Source organism: Spinacia oleracea, chromosome 3, assembly GCF_020520425.1.
Source record: "Spinacia oleracea cultivar Varoflay chromosome 3, BTI_SOV_V1, whole genome shotgun sequence".
Lineage (NCBI taxonomy): Eukaryota > Viridiplantae > Streptophyta > Magnoliopsida > Caryophyllales > Amaranthaceae > Spinacia > Spinacia oleracea.
This window is the reverse complement of record NC_079489.1, coordinates 143,895,134-143,910,162: the sequence shown is the minus strand read 5'-3', so window position 1 is coordinate 143,910,162 and position 15,029 is coordinate 143,895,134. Positions and strand designations below refer to the sequence as shown.

Below are 15,029 nucleotides of genomic sequence, written 5' to 3'. Positions count from 1 at the left end.
CCATCTTTGGTGCCCCCATTCGATGAGCTGTCGTGGCTCTCATCCCTTTTCTGTCGATTGTCTGCGCATAAACTAAGATTGTGTAATGGGGACATTGCATCAATCTAATAGGGGATGAGTATTTCATTATCCATTTATTGCTTTCCATAGTATACTTTTTGATTTCATTTTTTTCGTGTGTTTTTAGTTTAGATTCTATAGCTTTGGAGAGGTGAGGAGAGTGGAATTTTACCACTTGGTCGTTTGAGTAATGTGCAGATTTTTATACCAAGTGTGAGAAATTTGAAGGATGATGGGCGTTTTAGAAAGCGAGGAAAACCGGCCGGTTCTTGGAAGCCTGCCGGTTACAAACTTAGCATCATATTCATGCCTTAGAAATTTTTTGAGTTGCCTTGTCGTAAGGGAAAATTTTTAGCGAAAACCGGCCGGTTTCATCAAAACCTGCCGGTTCCTTATGCAACCAAGAAATCAGCGTCCGAGGAAAATGTTGAAGGAAAGTAAAGAGAAATTCGCGAAAACCGGGGAGGCAAGTTTCCACAAACCGGCCGGTTTCGCATGGAACAAGAAAAATTGCAAGTACCGAAAACCGGCAGGTTTGTGAGAACCTGGGAGCCCGGTTTTCGGAAACATGGGGTAAGCCAAAGCAGAGAAATTGCGAAAACCTGGGGGCCAGGTTTGGGGAAACCGGCCGGTTTCGCGCATGTCAGGGAGCTTTTAATTTCGCGAAAACCGGCAGGTTTGGGGAAACCGGTCGGTTTTCGGGAAAAATTCCGAAACAGAATAGCAGCAGCAGCAGTTTCCCACGGGTCTCACTTTCTCAATTCATCTTCTTCCTCAAAATTTTCCCCAAAACTCCATTAAACCTCAAAACCCTAACTCTTCAAATCCTCATACCACCTTCATTACTCCACCAAATTACAAGTTTCTTACATCAAAATCATCCTCATCCTTCCCTCTTTCATCTCTTAGTATCAATTCCTTGTTTTTCATTCAGATTCTTGAAAGAGGGATTTCACCCAAAATGCTTGAAAATACATCAATGGCACCAACTAAGAGGTCAAGGGTAGAGGCAAGTACGAGTAGGGTACCTTCACCACCTCCCAAAGTGCAGCTTGAGCAAGACACAACTTACCCGGATGTGGTGTTCGCGTCCTACGATCAACAACGCCGGTTTAAGCTACTCAAAGAGTCAATTATGGGGCCGATTTGACCGGATTGAGAGTCACTTCGAGAGCCGGTTTGATCATTTTGAAAGCCAACTGGCGAGTCGATTTGCCCATGATGGTGGGCAAGGGAGTTCTGGTGCGGGTCCGAGTGGTGGACAGGTGGGAGGCGATGATAATGGTGATGATGATGATATTGGTGATGATTCCGTACCCCTTTGAGCCAATGAGGACATTGTCCGATTTAGTTTGGGGGGGTATTTGCTTCTTGTACATATTGGTATGTTTTTCCATTCCTCTTTTCTATTATTTTTGTGTGTGTGTGTGTTTGCTTGCTTCTTTAGGATAGTTTATGCTTTGATAATTTTTGCTTCAACAAAAAAAAAAATTTCAAAAATACGTGTTGATCAATGAGATTTAGACAATTAATTCCCTGTGCCCCTTTGGTTCGAAATTGTATTTTGATGATTCAAGTTGATAAGACAGGTGAGCATATTGGATTGACTATTTGATGTATGAACTACAGTTGTATTGACTCTTGTCAAAGGTCAACTTTGTCCCACTTTTCATATGTATAATGCTGGATTGTGGTTAGCTGTGAGGTCTTGAGCCTTGATTTTTCAGAGTGCTTAATTCCTGGTGTTGCATTGATCTGAGTTTTTGGTTTTCGACTATTAGTATGCTTAACACACTTGCACTTTGCGCATGATGAAAGGCCATTCTTTAGGAAGCGTTAAGACGATCTTAGATACATCTGTTCCTGCTTTTTCTTTCCCATGTTTAGCCCTGACCGTTTTCTTCATTTAACTCCACAAAATAGCCCTTATTAGGCCCGTTGGTTACTTATCCCGAGTCTAGCTTGGGGGAGCTATCATTTATTAGTATTGGCTTATTTTGTTGAGATGGTTGGCTTTAAAGGCCTATGTTACTCAAGGTTGTGTTTTCCATGTACTCGGGAAGTTAGCAAAGAAAGAGGTGTATTCATTAGTTGGCACCTAAAAGTTTGTGGTTACGGGTATTATAGTTTGTACATATCTAGTTGTTTATTTTCGTCGTTATATACAGAAAAAAAAAAAAAAAAGAACAAAAATATGTCATTTATTTTGTAGTATTAGAAAAGCAAGGAAAAAGGTGGAAGTTGGTTCATACTATGAAATATATTGGTTACTTCCTCCCTTATGGTTATGTTTTGGTTATTGATGAGTTAGTTTTCGGAGATGATTTCTTTAGTATCATTGGTTGTTTTTGCTCCCCAAGTTAGACTTCATTACTCACATATCCAGAATATTCCGTACCCATTGTTTATACCCGACCAACGATACAAGCCTATATAAAGACCTTTTTGATCATCGTGCAATGTGTGTATAACAATAGGTTGAAAAAAGTCGTTTATCAAGGGCCAAAGAGCATATGCGCATTTCGAGTCGACTCCGGTGTAGGTTGAGTGTTTAGGGGAACCTTCAAACACACTAGTGTTGTGAGTTGGGAGGGGCTACTACTCATTCGGTAGTATGCATGCTCATAATGGGAAGGTGAGTGAACGGGCCACAATTGGTTATCTTAGCCCGCCACATAACGAGAGGAGTGATTCACTTGGTGAGGCCCGATCTTGATTTTATACGTATGTCTTGTGAGCCTTGCTTGAGCTTTGTATCGGTTTGATGTGTGACTGTGGGGATTAGAGATTTCGGTCATGATAATTGCTTGCCTTGATTTGACTTGTTTTATCACCAACCTTTTTGCATAGATTTTGGGGTGAGTTAATCGTTTATGTCTCATTGATGCTTTTTGCTTAGGGACAAGCAAAGGTCTTAGCTTGGGGGAGTTTGATACACTCATATTTTATATAGTTTTTACCCCCGTCCCGTATGCACTTTTCATCTCATTTGAGCTCTTCGGAGCCTATTTTAGTGCTAATGTGTGTTGTGTAGTGTCTGTTAGTTGCAGTGCTGTTTTTGATGATAATTGATCTTTGGAGGCCTGTTTCTTATCACTCTTGCATGACTACACGGATCCCGGAGCATTGCGGGATGATCTAGCTAGCTTCAAAGGGGCCACGAGCGTCAAACTTGGCCCAAAGGAGTTGGGCCTAGGCCTCAAGTTCAAACTCAAGGCAATTGCGTCAAACTGAGCTCAAAACCTGTGGCCCCGGTTTTTGGAAACCGGCAGGTTTTGAGAATTGAAGGAAATCTATCTTAAGTGCGAAACCGGCAGGTTTGGAGAAACCTGTGGCCCCGGTTTTCGCTACCTGATGCTTTTGGAACGCCTGACTGGGCCGAAAACCGGCCGGTTTCTGGAAACCGGGGTGCCCGGTTTTCGGTCCCTTTGCGTCTTCTTTTGCTTAGTTACTCCGTAGAATTAAGGGGAGGCTTATATATATATTTAGTGTTTTTAGTACGTTTTCTCTCTTGGAACTTCGTATTATTATTATTGCTTAGCTTAAAAACTTCAATTTTTATTCTCCAAACATTCAGTCTTTAATCAATTAAAGATTCAAACTTTCAGTTAATCCTTCGTTCTTCGTTTTAGGGATTACTTTATGTTCTTATTCTTTTATTTAATTACAATTATGCTTTCAATTAATATGTTTGCTTTCTTTATTGGTATTATGTGTGAGTAGTTACTTTTCTAGGGTTTAGGGGATCCACGAATGCATGATTGGGATTATATGTGGACTTGATTATTGATTGATTGATTATAATTTCTATAGCTTATTATTATTATTGCTCGTCAATTCTGTTCGGCCGGACTATTTTGATTGAGTTTGATTAACCTTAGATTATGCGCCGAGAGGTATAAATCTGATGTTTTTGGTCTGTGGCTATTAGATAGGAATTATTTCTAGTACGTAGCGAGAGCCCGCTAGTCGTTCTATCCTAAGGAATTCATAAGATTCGAGAGATGCATGTTTTCCTAATTATAATTGTTAATTGATTGTTATTGTCCGTTGTCCAATCCCGGTCTGCATTTATGGTGAACCGTTGCCCTAGATTCCTTTAATATTTCTATTTTCCGATTTGATTATTTGCTTTAGTTTAATATACAAACCAATCCAACTCTTTGTTACCAGTAGTCTAGATTAGTTAATTAATAGTAGAAAGAACATTTTTTCCCTGTGGATACGATCCCTGCTTCCCTTACTATATTTTTAGTTGGTGAACGTTAGGTTTATCTTTGATAGGAGTGCGATTTAGACTGTCACTAGACTGTTGCTTGTCCCCAAGCAACAATAAACCGAAGATAGAGAAACAAGACGCGCATGACTTTCATAAAACCATGGTAAGACCAACCCAACTCTCGAGAAAACAATCAAACAGAGTTATTGAGACAGAAATCTAGCTCGGATACAAATAGAACCACAAAGCATCATGATCCACAATCGAAACAACCAAGCTTAGCCACAAACTATTCTTAATCAAGCTAGTCGTCGCCGCATATCTTGTAGAATATAAATATATGATGCAACATGGGGTAAGATGACAAAAGCAAGAAACAATTTTCATTCAATCACAAAACAAACAAGCCGATCAAGAGGTCTTTATATTAAGCTTGTAATGGGGCTAGGTAAAAAGAAAGGGTAGGGTATAATTTGGGAAAAAGTGAGAGTAAGGTCCAACTTGGGGAGCAAAGGTCAACTATATGCGTCGCGTGATAATGCCGAAAATCCAACTCCATCGAACCATGAAACCCGAACAACCAACCAAGTTATAACCAAGGGCAAAAACATATTATAATGTCAATGATCTTTCTTCATTCCCCTTTCCCTGCTTTCAAACTACATACAAAAACGAAAAACATATTTTTTTTTTCTTTGATTTTTTTCTTCTTTTTTTTCTAATTTTTTTTTCCTTTTTCTTTCTTTTTTTTTTAATGAAAAATGAAACTAAATCATGAAATCGAAAGTACATAGATAAATCTAATGCTAACTGTTACAAGCTTGGGTGGCAACAATAATATGCACCATCTCCAAACCACATATCCAACCATAGCCTCGAACCACGAACTATTGGCTTAGTATGCCAATCAATCAACATTAATGAAACCATTACGAACACCGAAGCTCCCCCAAGCTAGACTCGGGATAAGTAACCAACGGGGCTAATAGGGCTCAATTTTGTGGAGTTAAAACAATAAACGGACAAGGCTACAACATGGGTATGAAAGGCAGGAACTGATGTTTCTAAATTCGTCTGAAGGCTTCCTAAGAGAATGGCCTCTGTCATACGCGGCATGCGTGAGTTCCAACTAAACTATTAATGAATCCCAAGCCAAAATCATACGATAACAAGTCACATCAATTACACAAACACATAGTAAGGTGACCTACAGGATAATTGGCTAGCTATTCTTGACACGAGACCAACATCTTACCGCATACCATTCAATTGGTTCACACAATGCCAAGAAGTTATCAATGTATAGCACAGCCGACTGAATTTCAGAATCATAACTAAGTTCAAAAGAAGCTCAAGAGAGTTACGTAAAGTCCGGACACGGTTTGAAAGTCAAATACACAATGCAGGGTATAAAAACATATGAACTCAAGTAAAACTGTGTAGACACCTACTTTTGTCCCCGTTCCCGCAAGGGAAAGGTTCGATGATGAAAGCATAAAAACTCCACTTGGCAACGCATCTCCTATAAAATAAACGAATCTCGATTCCTGATATATGCGTTTTATATAGAGTTTTTACCCCCGTCCCTTAGTACTTCTATGTATCAAACGTGCTCTTAGGAGCCGTTTCTAGTACTAATGTGTGTTATTGAGTGTGCCTTGAGTTTCAGGTTTGATTATGAGAAATGGGTCGTTTTAGACCCGTTTCATTGTTGATCAAGGCCACTATATGAGTCCGAGAAGTTCGGGACCTCCATCGTCGACTTTCGGGAGCCTTAGATGCTTATGGTTGAGCCCCGGGAGTTAGACTTGGTGATACGGGCGAGATACATTGAAGATTGCAAATCGCCCTGGAAGCTGAGGGCGAAATGCAACCATCGGAAGGAATTATAAGCAAGGCAAGTTCATCAACGCGCGCCCGATCGGGCGCAGCTCGCCCGATGCGGATCGGGCGGTCAATCTGGAGGCTTTGTGGAGATTTCGCAATCCGCCCGATCGGGCGGATTTTGGCCCGATCGGGCCGACTATCGAGTGATTCGCCCGATCGGGCGAAGAGCCGCCCGATCGGGCGACGCCAACCCCTTATGCTTTTTCGCGTTTTTTTCTTTCCGGTTTTTGGCTTGTATTTTGGGCAAACTATAAATACTAGCCCTTTTATTTTTAGTAAACATCTTATTTTCCAGCACAAAACCCTTAGTTTATTTCTCTAAGTTTTATTTTTCTCTCTACATCAATTCAAACACTTAGTTCGATTTATATAAAAACGTAAGCTTTCAATTTCCATTGTTCTTCAAGTCGGTATTGTTTCTTACTTTAATTTATTCTATTGCTTTGATCATGTTTTCCATTATGTTAATCGCTTTGTTATTAGTTATCATGAGTGAGTAGTTTAATTTCTAGGGTTTAGGAGATCCATGAATGCATGATTGGGATTATATGTGGACTTGATTACTTGATTGATTGATTATAATTTCTATAGCTTATTATTATTGCTCGTCAATTCTGTTCGGCCGGACTATTTTGATTTGAGTTTGATTAACCTTAGATTATGCGCCGAGAGGTATAAATCTGATGTTTTTGGTCTGTGGCTATTAGATAGGAATTATTTCTAGTACGTAGCGAGAGCCCGCTAGTTGTTATATCCTAAGGAATTCATAAGATTCGAGAGATGCATGTTTTCCTAGTTATGATTGTTAATTAATTGTTATTGTCCGTTGTCCAATCCCGGTCTGCATTTATGGTGAACCGCTGCCCTAGATTCCCTTAATATTGTTATATTCCAGTTTGATTATTTGCCTTAGCTTAATATACAAACCAATCCAATTCTTTGTTACCAGTAGTCTAGATTAGTTAATTAATAGTGGAAAGAACATTGTTTCCCTGTGGATACGATCCATGCTTCCCTTGCTACATTTTTAGTTGGTGAACAGTAGGTTTATCTTTGATAGGAGTGCGATTGAGCCTGTCAAATTTTGGCGCCGTTGCCGGGGAAACGGTTTTATTTTCTGTTATTAATTGTTTTTCTGGATTATTGTTTGTCACTTCTCAAGGGACTCCCGTTCCTTGAGACCGGATCTCACGACTGTTTTCTAGTTCTTGCTTGTTTATGCCCAGGACTGTCCATACCAGCGATCTGACTTCGTTCGATCCTGAACCTGAACGGACCTTTCGTAGACGGCGTAGATTCGTTGAACAGTTGAGAGACTATTCTGACTCTGAATCCGACTATCTGATTAGCAATCTATTCCATACAGATTCAGAGATGGGTGACCAAGCACCACCACCCCCACTTGTGCCAAGGCTTACAGACTATTCTAAACCAAGTCTGTCTATGCTTCCCAAGGCAATCATGCCTTCCATTGCGGTCGAGAATTTCAAGATTGAACCCCAGCTGATAAACATGATCGAGAGACACCAATTCGGTGGGGAAAAGGGTGAAGACCCCAATCTCCACATTCAGTCTTTCATTCAGTATTGTGCCACCATTAAGCAGAAGAATTTAACACCGGAGCAGACTATGGAGATACTCTTTCCATTTTTATTGAGTGGGAAGGCCAAGCTATGGATTAACAGTCTCAACCGCGCAGCTATGAAAATCACCGATTGGAATTCTTTGGCCCTTGCTTTCTATGTTAAATATTTCCCACCTGAGAAGACAGCTCGTCTGAGGGGTCAGATATTAGGTATCTCTCAACAAGTAGATGAGAGTTTGTTCGAAGTTTGGGAGAGATTCAAGGACTTGCAAAGGGAGTGCCCACACCATGGTTTAGATGACTGGTTCCTGGTTCAGCAGTTCTACAATGGTCTGGGTAATGAATCTAGGTGTCTTTTGGATTCAGCTGCCAGTGGAAGATTCATGCAACTGGAGGTGCCTAGAGCTTTGGAGGTGATTGAGGAGATGGCCATCCATAGTGCCCAATATGGGAATCCTAGAGGTTTTGCCGACCGAGGTGTTAAGCATGAGATGAATTCTATTGAACAACTTACTGCTCAGCTAACTGCCCTACATCACAAGCTCGACAATATACAGATCGCATCTTCCCAATCCACCCAACATGCTAGTGTCGCTGCAATGAGTGCCCAATCTGCTAATGTCTGTAATAGTTGTGGGATGCAGGGCCATTATGCACAGGTATGCCGAAGCTCCATCGAACAATGCAATGCATTCCAGTCCTACAAGCAGAACAATCCGTATTCCAACTCATACAATGAGGGGTATAAAAATAACCCCCTATTATCATATAGGAGTACTAATGTTCAGAACCCCCACCAAATTCAACACCCTCTACCACCACAACAACCCTACCAACCGCGGAGCAACTACAACTCGCAACCTAGTGGATCACCTGGCTTACCACCACAACCTCAACCCACACAACCTGATCCCATGCTTGTAGAGATGAGGAATATGATGTTGGAATTGCAGAAATCTCTAAGCGAAAAGGATGCCAAAATCGATGCCCTCACTGCTCATAACAAGATCATGGATAAACAGTTGGCACAAATGGCTACCGCTCTTGCAGAGAGACCCAAAGGTCAACTCCCTTCACAGCCTGTGACCAGAGAGTCTGTAAATGCTGTCACTCTGCGGAGTGGATATGAGTATGATGGGCCACCTATGACTATAGAGGAAGGGGTTGAAGTATCTGTTAGTGGTGCTGTGCCAAGAGAAAGTGAGAAGGTGGTCAAGGATAAGGAAGCTGACACAGGGGTTGAGAAGAAAGTTGAGATACAAGTTCCACCTATCAAACTTCCCTTCCCCCATCGTCAGCTAAAGAACAAGCTAGACAAGCAGTTTGGTAAGTTCTTAGAAGTGGTAAAGAATCTGCAGGTAACAGTCCCTTTCACTGAATTAATTACTCAAGTACCTGCATATGCTAAATACATGAAAGACATCTTGACTAGGAAGAGAGCATTTAGTGAGGTGGAGACTGTTGCATTTACTGAGGAGTGCAGTGCCTTACTACAAAATAAGTCTCCACCCAAGTTGAAGGACCCCGGGAGTTTCTCTATCCCGTGTAATATTGGCAACCTTTTTATTGACAAAGCCTTATGTGATTTAGGTGCCAGTGTTAGTGTCATGCCCCTGTCTGTATGTACTAAGTTGAACATGGGTGATTTAAAAGTTACCAACATAACTCTGCAAATGGCCGATAGATCTGTAAAATACCCCCTAGGTGTCTTAGAAGATGTGCCTGTTAGAGTAGGTAAATTCTTTATTCCTGTTGATTTCGTTGTTTTAGACATGGAAGAGGATAGGCAAATTCCTATTATTTTAGTTCGGCCTTTCCTACACACTGCGGGGGCAATCATAGATGTCAAGAATGGCAAGTTGACGCTAAATGTGGGAGATGATAAGGTTACTTTCAATTTAACCCATGTTGCTAAGAACCCTATGGTAGAGGAGTCATGTTTTGGAGTCAATATTTCTAATGATTATTTTAATACCGAATTGACTCATACTAACTCAAATAACTCCTCGGAAAAAGCACATGTTTCAAATTGTCTTGCAGGTGGAGGTGATCGGAGTATACACTCTTCGGCATGGGTTCGAAAGAAGGGACGGATTGATGATGCCACGACCCAAGGGGCCGAAAGTTCTGTAAACGGTGGACATCGTATTCACGATCGGGGTCGTGATCTGTCACTTCCCGCACCACACAGCTCATCCAAGGTAATCGATGTGACACCAGGTGGCACCATCTTTGGTGCCCCCATTCGATGAGCTGTCGTGGCTCTCATCCCTTTCATGTCTATTGTCTGCGCATAAACGGAGATTGTGTAATGGGGACATTACATCAATCTAATAGGGGATGAGTATTTCATTATCCATTTATTGCCTTAGTAGTATAAGCTTGATTGTTGATTCTAATTTTTGTGTGTTTAGTTAGTATTTTCCATTACCTACGTGTGTTTAAGTATTTCTATTACCTACGTGTGTTTAAGTATTGTTTTTGGTGTTAGTGAGGCGAGAAGAGGGCATTACGCTGTTTGGGTGTTTCTTAATGTGCAGGCCTAAAGCCCCAAGTTCGAGAAAGTGAAATTAAGCTCAAGGCCAAGCACACTGCAAATCGCCCGATGCGGATCGGGCGAGCTGCGCCCGATCGGGCGCGCACGGATGATTTTCATAAAGCTTATTTCTGCCCGATCGGGCGCAGCATGCCCGATCGAGCGGACTGGCGAGTGGAATGCTCGATCGGGCGATTTTATATTGCCCGATCGGGCGGTCTAGCGAGTGGAATGCCCGATCGGGCGAAATTATTTTGCCCGATCGGGCGGTTGAGGAAAATTCGTGGAAAAGTCAAGGAGGAATTCTGGGCAGAAAAAGTCAAGAAAAGAGGCAATCGCAAATCGCCCGATCCGGATCGGGCGAGCTGCGCCCGATCGGGCGCGTACGGATCAGAAGAAAAGGATCGCAAACCGCCCGATCGGGCGGAATGTCGCCCGATCGGGCGAGATGCGATTTCAGCGACAAGTACACGGTTTCTTCTTTCTTTCTTCACTTCTTCTTCATCTTCAACCTAACTCTCTCTCTCTCCCTCCATTAAACCCCAACCTCAAAAAAAAAAAAAAACTTCCAACCACCATATCTCCCTCAATTCTCCACCAAATTCAACAAAATTTTCATCAAAATCATCCCCTCATCATCCTCTACAACCTACACCTAATCGATTTAAGTTTTCACTCATCCCCACAAAATCCCCAAATTCACCCAAAAAAACTCAAAAAACTCAAAAATTCAGATTTTTCATCAATGGCAAATAGACCACAAAGAAAATGCACGAGGGTACCAAGAAATCAACATGAGGCTTCCACAAGCCGAGCTCGGGAACCGACACCACCACCTCCACCACCGCAATTCGAGCCCGACACGGATTTTCCGGATGTCATCTTTATTACGGAGGAGCAACGAGCACGATTCATGCACCTCAAATTGAGGGAGGTAATCCCTACTCGCTTTATATGTCAAAAATCATTGCATGAAATGGGAATTGAGCGTGATGTAAAACGTGTTTTTGTTGGTGTTGGTATGAGTAGCATGTATGGTATGCTCCGTCTCACATTTAGGCGGTTGACTCTAGAATTTTTGAGTAGTTTTAATATTCTTAGGGATGGTTATCGAACCGTGTCATCGGTTCAATTTCGTGTCATGAACCGAACCTACACCATGAGCTTATCTGATTTTGGTAGGATTTTTGGATTGTCTACCACATATAGTAGGAAACCCAAGGAGACTCACAATAACTGTACCATGTGGGGAAAGCTTACGGGCAATGATAATCCCGGGAGTATGCAACATTTGCATGCTTCCAAGATTCAACACCCGGTACCCATTGTCTTTTACAGGTTCCTAGGATTTACTATCTTTGGTAGGGATGAGACCCAGAACATTAGAAGTACGGAGCTAGAGATCCTAGGTGGCTACGTTTCCGAAGGAGAGGAGAGCTACAAAATGAACCTTGTGCATCACATGGCCTCTCAATTTTACTCCATAGCCACCTCCACACATACTACCAAGATTACCATTGGTGGGTTGATCACCCACATAGCCATGGCCACGGCCAATTTTACTGAGGCTAACCAGATCCCAGTTTTGGGTAGCAACTTGCTTGATTTGGCTTATTTTGCTGGACTCCGTAGGCTGCAGGGGGAGCACGGGTTATTTAGGCCGGGAGCCATGTACTGGATGTTCGAGGGAAACAGGCTTTTCACCTTGCCTGACCCTCAGGGCCGCACTAGTTTCAGACCCGGTCAGGCTCATTATCTATTTGTTGGATTTGAGCGAGAGCCTCAGCCTGACCCCCAGCCTCAGCCTGACCCTCAGCCAGAGCCCCATCAGTACCAGCCAGAGCCTCGCACCTACTTCAGGAGGGGGCGTCGAGACACGGGGAGGCCCCAGAGTGGCCCGGTAGTTCATGAGGATCAGGGGTCCATTGATGAGAGGTTGAGCAGACTTGAGCTCGGGTTCCGGGAGTTCGCAGCTGATCACCAGAGGACCATGTTCCCATTTTATGATCAGTATGCCAGGCAGGGCTATATTGCCCCAGATTACGAGCACCCTACCTGGTTTACCTATCCCGCGGAGGGATATGGAGCTCCGGGTTCTATGGGCACCTTCACACCCACCCAGTACGGAGGGTGGGGAGCGGGTCCTAGTGGGCATGGTGGCAGAGATGATGGTGATGATGATGGTGATGATGGCCAAGGCCATCAGTGATGCTGATGTTGATGATGAGGTTCGATACCCTTGAGCCAATGAGGACATTGTCTGATTTGGTTTGGGGGGGGGGGGTTTCACACTACTTGTACATTGTAGGTATGTCTTTCTTTTATTTTCGCATTTCTTTATTTTAGTGTGTTTATTTTGGTATGTATAATGCTTTCTAAATTAGTTTATTGCTTTGAAAAAGAAAAAAAAAAAAAAAAAAAATACAAAAAAAAAAAAATTCAAAAATACGTTCCGATGAATACAATATCATGCTTCCCTGTGCCCCTTTGATTGAAAATTGTTTTGATTCTTGGTATTTGATGACGAGCAATGTGGATGCGTTAGCCATGATTTGATATTCGATTGCTTTGATGCCTTAACATGAGTCAACTCTGACCAACTATTTGTGGACTTGGTGCTTGACTAGTTGATTTGGTTAGGATGTGTGATAGCTTCCTGGTGTGTCATTGATTTTGAGTATTGATTTGCAACTATTAGTAGTGTTTTATGACTCATATACATGCACATTGTGGAGGACGAAGGCATTTTTCTATTTAGGTAGCCTTCAGATGAAATTAGATACATTTGTCCCCTCCTTTTCTACCCATGTTGTTGCTTGTGCCCTTTTATTCGGTGACTAGCCATATTACAAGCCCATGAAAAACCCCATTGGTTACTAGTCCCAAACCTAGCTTGGGGGAGCTAATAGTAGTGAGGTGAGGGAGTTGTAATGTGCTACATTTTGAGCACAAAGTAGGTATCGAAAAAGGAGTTCGTCTTATCATGTTTGTTGTTGAAAATGAGTTGAAAATGAAAAGAGATGAAAGAACAAAACAAATGTGAAGGTTTCTAAAAAGAAAAAAAAAAAGAGAGATTGAAAAGGAAAAGAAAGAGAAAAATCTATTACTCTCATAAAAAGTTCAAAGTGTTGTTTCAATCAAGTTCTGCAAATTCATATCCTTATGAGTGATTGGTTACAATTGTGAAAAAAAAATGCAAGAAAGTATGGTGTTGGCTATTTGTTGTTTTGTCATGTGTTGAGTGGGAGATTATGGTCATTATGTTGATTGATCACGGTTGTTTTTAGGATTTATGCTCCCCAAAGCCAAGGCTTTAAAGCTCACATTATACCCAAATTTACCGCACCTCTACCTAAGCCTATCATTACAAGCTTTGAAGACCTTCCGTTCTTTGTGCATAGAGTCATATTAATGTGAAAGTAGTTGTTTATCAATGCAAGTTATGACATGACACATTCCGAGTCGACTACTAGGTTGAGTGCATGTTTTTCTAGACACACGAGTGTTGTGAGTTTGGGAGGGCATTGTACACATATATGTTGGGAGGGGAGCGAACGGGTACAATTTTTATCCGCCACATAAATGAGTGACGAGTGTGTGAGCACTAGTCTTGAATTCCATTGTACACTTGTGGTTCGCTTTGCGTGACGATTGTTGAGGTGGATTGGCGGCTGAATGAATTTGATTGGTTGACATTGATGCATGCTTGTTGGATTTTGCCTTGAATCGTATCCATTGTTTTAAGATGTGTTTGGGGTGAAGTTGATTTATGTATTCATCGATGATTTCTTTGCTTAGGGGCAAGCAAAGATCTAGCTTGGGGGAGTTTGATATATGTGTTTTATATAGAGTTTTTACCCCCGTCCCTTAGTACTTCTATGTATCAAACGTGCTCTTAGGAGCCGTTTCTAGTACTAATGTGTGTTATTGAGTGTGCCTTGAGTTTCAGGTTTGATTATGAGAAATGGGTCGTTTTAGACCCGTTTCATTGTTGATCAAGGCCACTATATGAGTCCGAGAAGTTCGGGACCTCCATCGTCGACTTTCGGGAGCCTTAGATGCTTATGGTTGAGCCCCGGGAGTTAGACTTGGTGATACGGGCGAGATACATTGAAGATTGCAAATCGCCCTGGAAGCTGAGGGCGAAATGCAACCATCGGAAGGAAGTATAAGCAAGGCAAGTTCATCAACGCGCGCCCGATCGGGCGCAGCTCGCCCGATGCGGATCGGGCGGTCAATCTGGAGGCTTTGTGGAGATTTCGCAATCCGCCCGATCGGGCGGATTTTGGCCCGATCGGGCCGACTATCGAGTGATTCGCCCGATCGGGCGAAGAGCCGCCCGATCGGGCGACGCCAACCCCTTATGCTTTTTCGCGTTTTTTCTTTCCGGTTTTTGGCTTGTATTTTGGGCAAACTATAAATACTAGCCCTTTTATTTTTAGTAAACATCTTATTTTCCAGCACAAAACCCTTAGTTTATTTCTCTAAGTTTTATTTTTCTCTCTACATCAATTCAAACACTTAGTTCGATTTATATAAAAACGTAAGCTTTCAATTTCCATTGTTCTTCAAGTCGGTATTGTTTCTTACTTTAATTTATTCTATTGCTTTGATCATGTTTTCCATTATGTTAATCGCTTTGTTATTAGTTATCATGAGTGAGTAGTTTAATTTCTAGGGTTTAGGAGATCCATGAATGCATGATTGGGATTATATGTGGACTTGATTACTTGATTGATTGA

At 42.0% G+C, this 15,029-nt stretch overlaps 1 non-coding gene across 1 annotated transcript; it reads right to left on the bottom strand.

Annotated features, from left to right (window-relative positions):
* Positions 1 to 7,939: 7,939 nt before the first annotated feature.
* LOC130470976 (small nucleolar RNA R71) lies at positions 7,940 to 8,046 on the bottom strand. Its single transcript, XR_008931685.1, has one exon. It is a non-coding gene; the product is annotated as a small nucleolar RNA R71 (small nucleolar RNA).
* Positions 8,047 to 15,029: the final 6,983 nt, after the last annotated feature.